The sequence below is a fragment of the Schistosoma haematobium genome, chromosome 1 (genome assembly GCF_000699445.3).
Source record: "Schistosoma haematobium chromosome 1, whole genome shotgun sequence".
In the NCBI taxonomy this organism is placed as follows: domain Eukaryota; kingdom Metazoa; phylum Platyhelminthes; class Trematoda; order Strigeidida; family Schistosomatidae; genus Schistosoma; species Schistosoma haematobium.
The window spans coordinates 75,727,062-75,742,275 of NC_067196.1; positions in this window are offsets into that span (position 1 = coordinate 75,727,062).

The window sequence follows — 15,214 nt, forward strand, 5'->3', positions numbered from 1 at the left end:
TTTAAATTGTTAACTCGTGTGTATATATGAACTCCAGGATTATTTATTCCATTCGTATATTCATTTATCAAGCATATATGTACATACATTAACATCGGAAAGATCACATAAATAGCTTCTCAATATACTTCTGTAAAAATACACTATAGCTTGTATTACAACGCTTTGATGAGAATAAATTATTCGATTTTACAAATATTTGTACTCAATTTCCTTTTTTTTTATATTTAATTTATAGCAGCTCACGTGGAATTGAGTTTGTTCACATTTAATTTGGTTAAGCTCTTTTGTTAACTTATTTAACGGATAGAGTCATTCAAACAATAACAACTTATCTATATTATTGTACCTTTATTATTGTTACACTTGTATGAATATGTATGCTTGAGCATTGCTTACTGCCTACGCATATATTCATTCTGATAGCTTTACTGTTAGTTGTTTAATTGACTCTATGATTCACTCATTTCCCTATGTATATATATGTACATTTTAATCCTGTTCATCTACTCGCTCATTCGCCTGGCTGCTAGCTTTTCGTCACTACTATTTCATGCTTCTTTATAGTACTTGTAATTTTGGTTATCTATGCGTGGTGCAATAATAAACTTAATCAACACTTCGTATTCGCTTTCCGATTAATACACCGTTTGGAGAGTCATCTAGTGACGGTTATCAGGACGAACTGTGTACAAAGTTTAAGGATTATATTGAATACCGACTAGCACAAATTTTACTAACGAATAATAACAAATGCAATAAGCTTTTTTCAGATATAACCTATGTCATTATGATTTTACAATGAAGATGGTTCAATGACTGAAATTTTCTTTTTGATGATATCATTTACTTGAACTATAAAATCGTAATCACAATGAATATAGTAAATATAGTAAACAGTCTAATGGAAAATAGGAGGGTTGTGTCGTTCAACAAAGAGACCAACAATTATTTAATATTGGATAGAAGTTATGTAATAAGAAATCGTAAATCTTAGGAAAAAAATATTAAAGATAATTGTTCACTTATTGATTAGAATAAGTATAAATAACAAGAGAATAGTTGACAATTATAATCCCTAATAATCGAAAAGATGATAAATTAAGATACTGAACACGTCAATTTTATACACAAATGTCAAGTTGAATTGATGAACTGTTACTTTTACGATGTTTAAATGGACTAGATAAATCAGACGTTACTGATTTGTTTTTTTCCCATTAATGAAAGCATTTATTTACTTAACTTATCATAAAGTTAGTTCATTTCCATAATCGTTATTCTCAGTTTGTATTTGATAACCGTTGTTTATTTACATGTGATTTAAAACAAGTGTATTTTATTTACTAATTTTGGTTCAAGTCAGTTTCCCTTCTAATTCACTTTCTCTGTTTACCGTGAATTATTTTTATCGGGTTGCATTTATGATGTATTATTGTTTGTGTAAACATCATTTCCTGACCTTATAATTGACTTGAGAAAAAGATATATCCGCAAGTTTTTTTAAATAACTTTACAGGACAGAGATTTAACTATCTAGTGAGAAATATGGCTAGATTTGATAAATGTTAAAGTTTCTACGAAGCATTTCACATAAATGTGTATTTAGAAATTGTGTATAATTTATCAAGACCTGACTTATTTGGTTAGTCGGTAATATTGATCTGAAACTCATGAATAAACAGATGGAGCTATGTTGATTTTTGAAATCGTAAAGAAATTCTAAACTTCACATTTACCGTGTAAACCAATGAGATGAAGATGATAAGACAATATGTTATCTAACAAATGTCTTCGTCTTTCTGTCGTCTGTGGTTGGGGAAAAATGGTTTAAGGCAACATAACTGAAGATACTGAATAAAAAATAATTATATAAATAAATTAAATAAGGCTCTACTTATCACAATTGATGTGCTTAGAAGAAGTATGAGGGTTGAGATTGAATCGCTCCATCACTTATATATATATATGTTCTCTATGAACAACAGTTTTTAGTTTTAAGAGAATTAACAACACAGTTAGATGCAGCAAAGTCTGTATAACAATTTGAAATTTTTCGAAAAATGTTGGTGTTGGTTTTCACTTCTAACTAGGATAAAAATACAATGGACATTGATGTAATGTTACCATAATTTACTTTATTTCAGAATCACTTATGCAACTGATTTTTGTAATGTCTCTGGGTTTTCATAGACTTGTTTAAATAGACAAAACATTAATTAAAATTCCCCACATATATTGAACATCAGTTTTTAGTGTGACTCATGATTCGGATGCGAAGCAGGAATACTAGAAGTAAATAAGAGAAATGTAAATAAACTACAGGGATCTGTTGTCCATTTTCAAGTTATTTTAAAAAATTCTAAAGAGGACTAGAACAAAATGAGATGAATCATTAATACTATTTAATGTGGATTTAAATATGGAAATCACTTAAAGTCAGTTAATATGAATCACTATTCTTAGATGTTTATTTTTCTCCCTAATTACTAAAATGTATTCTTACATAGCTTATTTTACGTTGTTTAATGTTAACTCGGAGACTTGGATATCTTAACTAAGCTTCACAAATAGGAGTACTAATAATCACTTATGAGCCAACAATTAATATCACTAAGCAATGATAAAGCATTAATTCCTGGGGAGAATACTTACAGAATGAATCCTTATAGAATGGCTTTCATAAATGGCTTTCATGTATGATATATTTCCTTAAATACAATGATTTAACTTTCAATAAAACATTTTAAAATATCAGATGGGTTTCGTGGATATTATAGTAATTTCAATGGTTAAGATCACGAGTCAGTTTAATTCTATATTGTACCAAAATATAATATTGAATAAATTTACTTACTTACGCCTGTTACTACTCGTGAAGGAGCATAAACCGCTCACCAGCATTCTCCATTCAACCCCGTCCTGGACAATCCTTTCCAGCTCCTTCCAGTTCTTATTCATTCTTTTAATATCTGCTTCTATTATCCGACGTAATGTGTTCTTTGGCCTTCCTCTTTTCCGCTTCCCTTCAGGATTCCAAGTTAGGGCTTGTCTCGTGATGCAGTTTGACGATTTGCGTAATGTATGTCCTATCCATTTCCATCGTCTTTTCCTAATTTCCTCTTCAGCTGGAAGCTAGTTTGTTCTCTCTCACAGTAGGCTGTTGCTGATGGTATCCGACCAATGTATGTTGAGTATGTTGCGCAGACAACTATTTATAAATACTTGTATCTTCTTGATGATGATTGTAGACGTTCTCGTAGTTTCATCTCCGTAAAGTAGAACTGACTGTCATGACGTTCGAATTGAAGATTGTGAATTTGATATTGGTTGGCAGACAGTTGACTTTGAGTTCCATATGTTCTTCAATTGCAAGAATGTGGCCCTTGCTTTTCCAACCCTCGCCTTTACGTCTGCATCTGAACCTCCATGTCTATCGACGATGCTTCCCAGATATGTGAAGGATTCTACATCTTCCAGAGTTTCGCCATCAAGGGTGATTGGATTGCTGTTCTCCGCTTTGAATTTGAGGACCTTGGTTTTCCCTTTGTGTATGCTGAGGCCTACTGATGCAGAGACTGCTGCTACATTGGCTGTCTTCATCTGAATCTGTTCACGTGTACGTGATAGGAGGGCTAGGTCATCTGCGAAGTCCAGATCGTCTAATTGATTCTGAGCTGTCCATTGTATTCCGTGTTTTCCTTCAGATGTCGAGGTCCTCATAATCCAGTCGACCACCAGAAGAAAGAGGAAGGGAGAGAGTAAACAGCTTTGTCTGACTCCGGTAGTTACCTGGAATGCATTTGTCAGCTGTCCTCCATGCACTACTTTGCACTGTAGTCCGTCGTATGAGTTCCGGATAATATTGACAATCTTCTCAGGAACTCCGTAGTGTCGAAGAAGTTTCCATAACGTTCTCCTATCTACACTGTCGAATGCCTTTTCATAATCAATGAAGTTGATGTATAGTGAAGAGTTCCACTCAACTGATTGTTCGACAATGATCCGTAGTGTTGCAATTTGGTCTGTGCACGATCGATCCTTTCGGAATCCAGCTTGTTGATCTCGAAGTTGGGCATCTACTGCATCCTTCATCCGGTTCAGCAACACTCTGTTGAAGACTTTCCCTGTTATTGACAGTAGTGTAATGCCTCTGTAGTTTTCACATTTGCTCAGATCTCCTTTCTTTGGAATCTTGATGAGGTGTCCTTCTTTCCAGTCCATTGGCACTTGTTCCTCCTCCCAAATCTTTTTGAATAGAAGGTAAAGCATGCTTGTGGTTACTTCGACGTCTGATTTCAGTGCTTTAGCTGGTATGTTGTCGGGTCCTGCTGCTTTCCCGTTCTTGATTTGTCTGACGGCCATTCTAATTTCTTCCGTCGTTGGTGGGTTGACATCTATAGGAAGATCTGTGTGTGCTGCTTCGATGTTCGGTGGATTCATTGGAGCCGGCCTATTCAGGAGTTCCTCGAAGTATTCTACCCATCTGTTTCGCTGTTGTTGAATTTCAGTGATTGGCCTGCCTTCTTTGTCCTTGACCGGTCTCTCTGGTTTACTATATTTCCCTGATAGTTTCTTCGTTGTGTCGTAAAGCTGTTCCATATTTCCTTCTCTAGCAGCTTTTTCCGCCGACGTTGCTAGTTCTTCCACGTATTTCTTCTTGTCGGCTCTAGTGCTCTTCTTCACTTGCTTGTTTGCTTCTATGTACTCAGCTTGTGCTTGAACTTTCTCTGCTCGTGTTCGGTTGTTGTTAATTGCTGTCTTCTAGTTCTTCCTTTCTTCGATCCTGTCCAGTGTTTCTTTAGAGATCCATTCCTTATGATAATGCTTCTTGAGACCCAGAACCTCTTGACACGTTGAAGTTAATGCTTCTTTGATACCTTTCCAGTTGTCCTTCATAGTAGTTTCTTCTTCCTGCAGTAGATCTTGTAAGTCTCGGAACCTGTTGTTGAGTGCTATCTTGAATTCATTGAGTTTGTCAGTATCTCGAAGGAAGGCTGTATTGAACCTTTGTAGTTCTGTTTGTCCACTTGTCCAGTCCTTTTTCAGCTTTAGTTTTAAATTAGCCACAACTAGGTGATGATCTGAAGCTATGTCGACTCCTCTCCTGGTTCTCACATCTTCAATTGTCCTTCGGAACTTTTATTGATGCAAATATAATCTATCTGATTCTCTATGGTGTGGTTCGGTGAGATCCATGTAGCCTTGTGTATACGTTTTTGTGGAAATATTGTGCCTCCTATGACCAATTTGTTGAATGCACACAGATTTGTAAATCTTCCCCCATTTTTGTTTCTCTCCCCCAGTCAATCCATGTCGTCCCATGATATATCCATATCCAGTGTTGTCTATTCCAACTTTGGCGTTTAGATCTCCCATCAGAATGGTGAGGTCTTTTCTTCTCTATGATTGATTGCAGCCTCTCATAGAATTGATCTTGAGTGTCGTCATTGGTATCATTGTTGGGTGCATAACATTGGATAATATTCATTGTGATCCCCTCCTTCTTTGTTTTGAATGATGCTTTGATGATTCTGGATCCGTGAGATTCCCATCCTACAAGTGCGTTTCGTGCTACTTTGGGCAGTATTAGAGCAACTCCCTGAGTGTGTGAAGCAATTTCCTCTTCGTGACCGGAGTATAGCAGCATCTCTCCCGTAGCTAGCCTTTTCTGTCCAGCTTGGGTCCAGTGGGTTTCGCTGATTCCCAGTACTGCCAAATTGTATCTCCTCATTTCCGTTGCTATTTGACTGGTCTTCCCGGTTTCCCACATTGTTCTAACGTTCCATGTACCTATAAAAATTTTTGCTCTGGTTGTTAGAAGGGGCATCGGCCTCGTGGCTTCCGAAGGAATTCGGCTTTCACCATGAAGCGTCATAATTCTTCTAAATGAAGACCTTCTAACTCTCAGGGCAGAGTTAAAATGGTTTGAATTATTTTTTCTGGTAAGCGTTTTTTTAGCGAGTTAGTTTTCTACGGGATGGGGACGCTAACCCCATGCACAACCCTCATCCTTTACCCGGGCTTGGGTTCGGCAGTAACTCTAGAAGAGCTACAGGCGGAGTTAATATTGAATAAAGCCATTAATAATTATAATAGTAATAAGCTAGACCACCATGGAAAACCTGGAAGTACTGGACGGTCAGTTCGTCTTATCGTTGGACTCCTCAGCAGTGTGCAGCCACGACCTTGCCTCCTGCGAGATGGTGGGGGTCATGGATGTACACTGCTGAGGAGTCCCACAATAAGGTTTTCCATGGTGGTCTAGCTTCAACGGACTCATGATCTCAACCATTTTAAAATAATTAATTCATTAGATTTTTATAATAAAAATAGTTGACGTCATTTATTCACTCCTTTTCATTCACTTAATTACCAGCTTTATAACAAGATCGACATCGAATAAAAGTGTACCAAGAAATAGTTCAGAAATACAAATCAATATTCGGATAAACAAAATTGTCAGTTAGGCAATAACAACAGTTGATTTTTATAATGATAATAATAATAATTACTATTACTATTATCATTATTGAACTTTGAATGACAGGATGTTATTCTAATAGAGTTTCTTCTGAAATTTAAGAAGTAATTTATTAAATGTATTTGTGTTCACGGTAAGATAAAAAAAATCTGAAAGTGAATGAATAGATTATTTTAATGTAAAACTACATTTATTATGTAACAACTTTATAATGATCAGTTTAATACACTTATTATAAAGCCGATTAGTCCCTTTACTAAATTTCGATAGTGTAATAAGACAAAGATTATCAGAACTATGTGATATATTAGCGTAATACATTTCGAACAATCTGATCATACATTGCTTACTTGTGAAGAACATTTATATTTAAAAATAAAAGGTCAACTAGACTAGAAATGGTGGGTAAGAAGAGATAAGGATAATAAAGAAGAAAACCCAAAACATACCCATTAAGGAAATTAGGGCCAACGAAAGATGAGAGGTTGGACGAATAGTTTCTGAACACAAAGTTCAGGTTTCAGTTCGTGAATTGCCAATGCTTCAGCAGTGCATAAAATATTGATTCGACAGACCTTCGATCCAATCCCTTTGACTCTGTAGATTACATTAAAAAAAGAATCCTTTGGAGTGATGTGTCCACAGTTGATTAAATGCCGAAGACAATTTGAAACCTTATCATTCTGGATAATAAGCTAATATTACCAGGGTAGGTTTAAGGTGAGAACAAAGTGTTTTTGAATACACAAAGGGGGTTTGAATTTTCATATTGCTAAGGCTTCAATAAACCTTAGTATACACCCTTTTATACTTTTATACAACACCACAAAAGCCGAGTTAACTCCGCCTGTAGCTCTTCTAGAGTTACTGCCGAACCCAAGCCCGGGTAAAGGAGGAGGGTTGGGCATGGGGTTAGCGTCCCCATCCCGTAGAAAACTAACTCGCTAAAAAACGCTTACCAGAAAAAATAATTCAAACCATTTTAACTCTGCCCTGAGAGTTAGAAGGTCTTCATTTAGAAGAATTATGACGCTTCATGGTGAAAGCCGAATTCCTTCGGAAGCCACGAGGCCGATGCCCCTTCTAACAACCAGAGCAAAAATTTTTATAGGTACATGGAACGTTAGAACAATGTGGGAGACCGGAAAGACCAGTCAAATAGCAACGGAAATGAGGAGATACAACTTGGCAGTACTGGGAATCAGCGAAACCCACTGGACCCAAGCTGGACAGAAAAGGCTAGCTACGGGAGAGATGCTGCTATACTCCGGTCACGAAGAGGAAATTGCTCCACACACTCAGGGAGTTGCTCTAATGCTGTCCAAAGTAGCACGAAATGCACTTGTAGGATGGGAATCTCACGGATCCAGAATCATCAAAGCATCATTCAAAACAAAGAAGGAGGGATCACAATGAATATTATCCAATGTTATGCACCCAACAATGATACCAATGACGACACTCAAGATCAATTCTACGAGCGGCTGCAGTCAATCATAGAGAAATGCTCAAGAAAGGACCTCACCATTCTGATGGGAGATCTAAACGCCAAAGTTGGAATAGACAACACTGGATATGGATATATCATGGGACGACATGGATTGACTGGGGGAGAGAAACAAAAATGGGGGAAGATTTACAAATCTGTGTGCATTCAACAAATTGGTCATAGGAGGCACAATATTTCCACAAAAACGTATACACAAGGCTACATGGATCTCACCGAACCACACCATAGAGAATCAGATAGATTATATTTGCATCAATAAAAGTTCCGAAGGACAATTGAAGATGTGAGAACCAGGAGAGGAGTCGACATAGCTTCAGATCATCACCTAGTTGTGGCTAATTTAAAACTAAAGCTGAAAAAGGACTGGACAAGTGGACAAACAGAACTACAAAGGTTCAATACAGCCTTCCTTCGAGATACTGACAAACTCAATGAATTCAAGATAGCACTCAACAACAGGTTCCGAGACTTACAAGATCTACTGCAGGAAGAAGAAACTACTATGAAGGACAACTGGAAAGGTATCAAAGAAGCATTAACTTCAACGTGTCAAGAGGTTCTGGGTCTCAAGAAGCATTATCATAAGGAATGGATCTCTAAAGAAACACTGGACAGGATCGAAGAAAGGAAGAACTAGAAGACAGCAATTAACAACAACCGAACACGAGCAGAGAAAGTTCAAGCACAAGCCGAGTACATAGAAGCAAACAAGCAAGTGAAGAAGAGCACTAGAGCCGACAAGAAGAAATACGTGGAAGAACTAGCAACGTCGGCGGAAAAAGCTGCTAGAGAAGGAAATATGGAACAGCTTTACGACACAACGAAGAAACTATCAGGGAAATATAGTAAACCAGAGAGACCGGTCAAGGACAAAGAAGGCAGGCCAATCACTGAAATTCAACAACAGCGAAACAGATGGGTAGAATACTTCGAGGAACTCCTGAATAGGCCGGCTCCAATGAATCCACCGAACATCGAAGCAGCACACACAGATCTTCCTATAGATGTCAACCCACCAACGACGGAAGAAATTAGAATGGCCGTCAGACAAATCAAGAACGGGAAAGCAGCAGGACCCGACAACATACCAGCTAAAGCACTGAAATCAGACGTCGAAGTAACCACAAGCATGCTTTACCTTCTATTCAAAAAGATTTGGGAGGAGGAACAAGTGCCAATGGACTGGAAAGAAGGACACCTCATCAAGATTCCAAAGAAAGGAGATCTGAGCAAATGTGAAAACTACAGAGGCATTACACTACTGTCAATAACAGGGAAAGTCTTCAACAGAGTGTTGCTGAACCGGATGAAGGATGCAGTAGATGCCCAACTTCGAGATCAACAAGCTGGATTCCGAAAGGATCGATCGTGCACAGACCAAATTGCAACACTACGGATCATTGTCGAACAATCAGTTGAGTGGAACTCTTCACTGTACATCAACTCCATTGATTATGAAAAGGCATTCGACAGTGTAGATGGGAGAACGTTATGGAAACTTCTTCGACACTACGGAGTTCCTGAGAAGATTGTCAATATTATCCGGAACTCATACGACGGACTACAGTGCAAAGTAGTGCATGGAGGACAGCTGACAAATGCATTCCAGGTAACTACCGGAGTCAGACAAAGCTGTTTACTCTCTCCCTTCCTCTTTCTTCTGGTGGTCGACTGGATTATGAAGACCTCGACATCTGAAGGAAAACACGGAATACAATGGACAGCTCAGAATCAATTAGACGATCTGGACTTCGCAGATGACCTAGCCCTCCTATCACGTACACGTGAACAGATTCAGATGAAGACAGCCAATGTAGCAGCAGTCTCTGCATCAGTAGGCCTCAGCATACACAAAGGGAAAACCAAGGTCCTCAAATTCAAAGCGGAGAACAGCAATCCAATCACCCTTGATGGCGAAACTCTGGAAGATGTAGAATCCTTCACATATCTGGGAAGCATCGTCGATAGACATGGAGGTTCAGATGCAGACGTAAAGGCGAGGGTTGGAAAAGCAAGGGCCGTATTCCTACAATTGAAGAACATATGGAACTCAAAACAACTTTCAACCAATATCAAAGTGAGAATCTTCAATACGAACGTCAAGGCAATTCTACTGTATGGAGCTGAAACTTGGAGAACTACAACAACCACAATCAAGAAAGTACAAGTATTTATAAATAGCTGTCTACGCAAGATACTCAACATCCATTGGCCGGATACCATCAGCAATAGCCTTCTGTGGGAGAGAACAAACCAACTTCCAGCTGAAGAGGAAATTAGGAAAAGACGATGGAAATGGATAGGACATACATTACGCAAATCGTCAAACTGCATCACGAGGCAAGCTCTAACTTGGAATCCTGAAGGGAAGCGGAAAAGAGGAAGGCCAAAGAACACATTACGTCGGATAATAGAAGCAGATATGAAAAGGATGAATTACAACTGGAAGGAGCTGGAAAGGATTGCCCAGGACAGGGTTGGATGGAGAATGCTGGTGAGCGACCTATGCTCCTTCACGAGGAGTAACAGGTGTAAGTAAGTACAAAAGCCGAGTTAACATCAATCTTATGCCCTGTTTCAATCATGTGTTTGGCAATAATGATGGATCTTTATCGTCTACTCTTATTAGGCCATTTGATTCTGTTTGTTTCTGCAACCACTTAGGTACATGTTCACACACCCTAATTTTTAGATCACGATTAATCCTCTCTATGTATATGTGACCACACATACACTTAAATTGGTAAACACAGTGAAATGTGATGCAATCGTTTTCTTGTCTTTTAGGTTTTCGATGAAGCATAAACCTTGTTGTTTCCTTGTTAATAAACTTTTCTGCGCAATACGTTTTGTTGATGACTGATTCAAGCCTTTGTTTCAATAAAAGGCTATTTAAATCACTTATAAATGGTAAGGTGATGTAGACAAGCTTTTTCTCTGCTAAAGCTATACTAGGTCTCACTGTACTATCTATTTATGAACTTAAGATGATAGCCATTTGTCATTAATGTTTTATTTAACCGCCTAACACCATCATTTGTAGGTACGAAATTGAAAGATTACATATATACTTCTATGAAATTCTTGTGTTTATTGTTATTAAGTAAATTTCATAGATTTAAATAAACAATTTTGTTTCCAATGATTTACTTTTATTCCGTTTTCATCAATATCGACTATTTCTTAGTTAGTTATCATGTCCTCATTATAATTAGGACTTGATTAGAAATTAGAAACTATTTATTTAAAACACAGTTGTATGAACGAAGAATATTCTTTTTAATTTCACTAGGCGTTTATGGAGTGGTTTCGAAACGGTTACTAACCACTTTGCTACAGTATGATATGGGGAATCGTATATGTCCAAAATTGGCCTTAATAGGATATCCGGTTCATGTATCTTCGGCAGTTCATATAACCTAGGTAAACAGTTTATATCGAATTTTCATAGTTAAGAATTTCATGAGTGCCATGTAATGAATTATATAATCATATAAATAATTAAACTGGTCAAAGCATGTTAACTGTTTATGTCAAATTATCTAATCAGTAATGTATTTAATGTACTGTGCACCAGTCTAAATATTAGCTATGGTACTGTGACAGTTCTAAAAATCAATATATTTAGATTCCATAAGGGGAGAGAAATGAAGTTATCTGTTCAGTCACATATTTTGATATTTTATGCCATAATTATTATATCAAAACAATTTGCACAGAATGCACATATGCCAACGAAGAATGATTGATTTTAGATCAAAATCATAACAACGGGACCATTCAAATTATTTTAAAGTGGAGGTAAAATTCATACCTGTTGCACAGGTCGGTGTCTGTCTGGACTCAATAACCAAGTGAGTAACTTATCGGTGATTGTAGCAAAAAATACAAGGTTTTAATTCTGAAGGGAACATCAACTCTGTGTTACAGGTACACTCAACTGATGAGTTCTAAATATGACGAAAAGCTTGTCCTGGATTTCACTACAAGTCAAATTCCATCTGTTTTACGTAAATTAATAATAATGACTAATTTACTTTGTGCTAAAGTGTGATTTCTCACCATACACGTGATTTCTATCCAAAATAAAAAAATACCAATAAAGACTATCTGATAAATTATCATCCATTCAGTTTCTGTGTAGCCGTTTTTATATAAGCACATTATGAAGTAGTTAAAGGTAACACAAAAATCAGTTTTATTATTATTTGCTAATCCAAATAGTGAACGACTCTGATTAAAATAAATTCATACTGGAAAATTTCTGGGAAGTTTGATACTCAATATGTAAGTTTGTTTCAAAAGACGTTTACAATAATTATTATTAACAAATTGCCAAACATCAGTTACATTTTGCATATATTTCGATCGCTGTATCATTGATAACATGGTGTCATGAAAACTTCTTACAAATTTGTCGTATTACATTAACATGAAAGATACATTACTACAAATATTACCTTAATGTTTTATCTACATTTGTAACCCTTCAAAGATTAGTGAAAGCCCAAGTGTTCAGTGTTATCAAGTGTATTCAGAATAATTGATGGCAGTGTTAATTAAACTGTAAATGTAATATTATATTAGAATACAAAAATGAATAGTAATAAAGCATGATAACTGAATTAATTTATTCATAAGATTGTGGTTATTACTAGTGAAATGTTACTTCTTAAAGGAAAATAGTCGAAAGAATCACCTGGAAAAGCAGAACGTTATCCATAGTATCACTGGAATCTTCCATTTCGGAAGCCAAATCAAAAGATAGAATTGGATTACTGGAATAACACACATTCACCATATAAGAACATATCACGCTTCAATTAACTCGAACGCGTCAGATTTTATCGTCCTTGTAATATCAAGACTAAGAAAATTGACTATGTACAAGGATGATAACATGAGTGGAAAACTATGATTTCATGAGCTATACTTAATCATATCAAATTTTGTACTAGCTGAACTATTCATCAACACTAAAAAATAATCATACATTATTCATAGAAATGTTAACTTTTGTTTTAGAATTACCATTATAATCTTTTTACACACTTTTTTGTCAGGGTTGAAGTTAAGATATGTAGTGTAATAGATGTTTGGTATAGTTATACTCATCAGACTACCCAACTTAATATGGTAAGAATTTAATGTATATCCCTGCATTAGGGCATATATAATGAATTTAAAGAAGAATACAGACGTAACTGGCACTTCTTACGAGCGGTTTTTGATGGACAATATATTAAATAAAAAATAAGAACAGAATGTTTATTATTGATTGTTTTTTTATCGAATCCATTTCTAATACATTTGATCAATATGACTCATTCGCGTTGCCTCGTTGAATAAATGTTTAGTTGGCAAATAAATCCTGGGTTCAAGTTTCACTTGCGGAATGATGGTTTAAGACAAAATGACCTTCTAGTGCTTCTATGTTTTCAATGGTGGTCTAACATTGATCGGTTCATGATCTCAAAAAAATAAATGAATAATAATTCCTGTTTAAATCATTTTTAGACATTGTTGAAATCATGAACTAACCAATGTTACTAATTGCTGATCCCATTTTTAAATTAACATGTAAATGTGAATATCATGCCTCTATAGTATAAATTCAATCGAAAGATTCTAGCTTATGGTATTGATTGCAAATGATAAATGTTGAAAGCTTATTATCAATTTATCCATACGACTATAAATACTTTCTTTTCTCTTTGTTATAAGTTTATACTACTAGCAAGATTGTTACGAGAAACAAGTTGAGTATTATATTAAGGTCTAAGTAACCTTTTTTCTTCGAGAGTCTCTTGGGACTTTACAGGTTTTTCAGTACCGGTAATGATAGAGGAACATTTTTCGTTTCTAATATTTATCGTTGTGTTTAGAATTAATCCCTTAGAATTACAAGAATAATTACGTTCCAGGCATGTTCCATAAGTTAAAGCCGAATTGTACTGTGTATATGCAATAAGATAAAGAGTTATCTCCGAAGCCCAACAATTCTTTAACATATCATTGGATGTTTTAATTTTTAAGTTGAGAATCCCACCATTTTTTTATCAATTTGACGAGATATTCTTGAACATAGTCAAGTGTGAAAAACTAGTTGTTCAGTATAACGTAATGTAACTAAAGCTAAATCTTTCTTACTCTGCTTCTAGACTTACTTCTGGTAGTAACATAAAATACTTTTTTGACAAATGAAATATAATAATTAACGCAAGTAAACGATCGTATGCATCAGCGGTTCATGAGTAAGGCTTTCACTTTATTTCTAAATTGCGTTGTTGAGTCTAACTGTGCTTTTGTGGTACCGTGCTTACCAAAGCTTAAACGTCATTCCACTAGACTAAAATTTAATATCATCTAAAATACATTGAATTAATATCGCATTTCTCCTCTTAAGTGGTTATTTGAAATAATTACAATGGAAAATGTTCCATAGAACATATACATTGTGAATCACATTACTGGGCACTAAGCAATATCATCAAACATAGTAATAAAATAATTAATCAGAACTAAATACGTTCAGATTGTAAATGGAATAGAATAGAATATATTAAGCATTTGTTCGACAGATAAAAATACTTTGATGACAATGATGAGAATTATATCAGGTACCATTAAATAATACGCTTTAGCAAGTCAATAATAACCTATGAGTCAAGTATTATCAAACAAAATATTTATACGAAAAGTTCACATTTCTAAACTTTTCATAAATATAATCAGAGAGGGGTTTTGTGGATATTATAGTCATTTAATAGTTGAATTCACGAATCAATTGAAGCTAGACAACCATAGAAAATCTGGAAGCACTGGACGGCGGTTTTGCCATATCGTGGGACTCCTCATCAGTGCACATCTATGATCCCACCGCGCGAGATTCGAACACAGGACTTATCGGTCTCACATGAGAACCCTTAACTTCTAGACCACTGAGCCGGCTGGCATCCAATCGTGTTAATGTCTAACTTCGACCAATTCACAAAATTGCGCCACTGTCCACCATTGTCTTCAGTGAGTTACTATCTCACGACAGACCCTGTTGAACCCTACCGATCTCTACTTCTCACTAGAACTCCAGGAAATACCTTTTGGAGACCGTCACTAGCGAATTTATGATGATGAGTTCTAGTGAGAAGCCATGACCAATGGAGCCCATGGTGGTCTAGCTTTAGTTAACTCATGAATTCAACTATTAAATTTTCATAAAT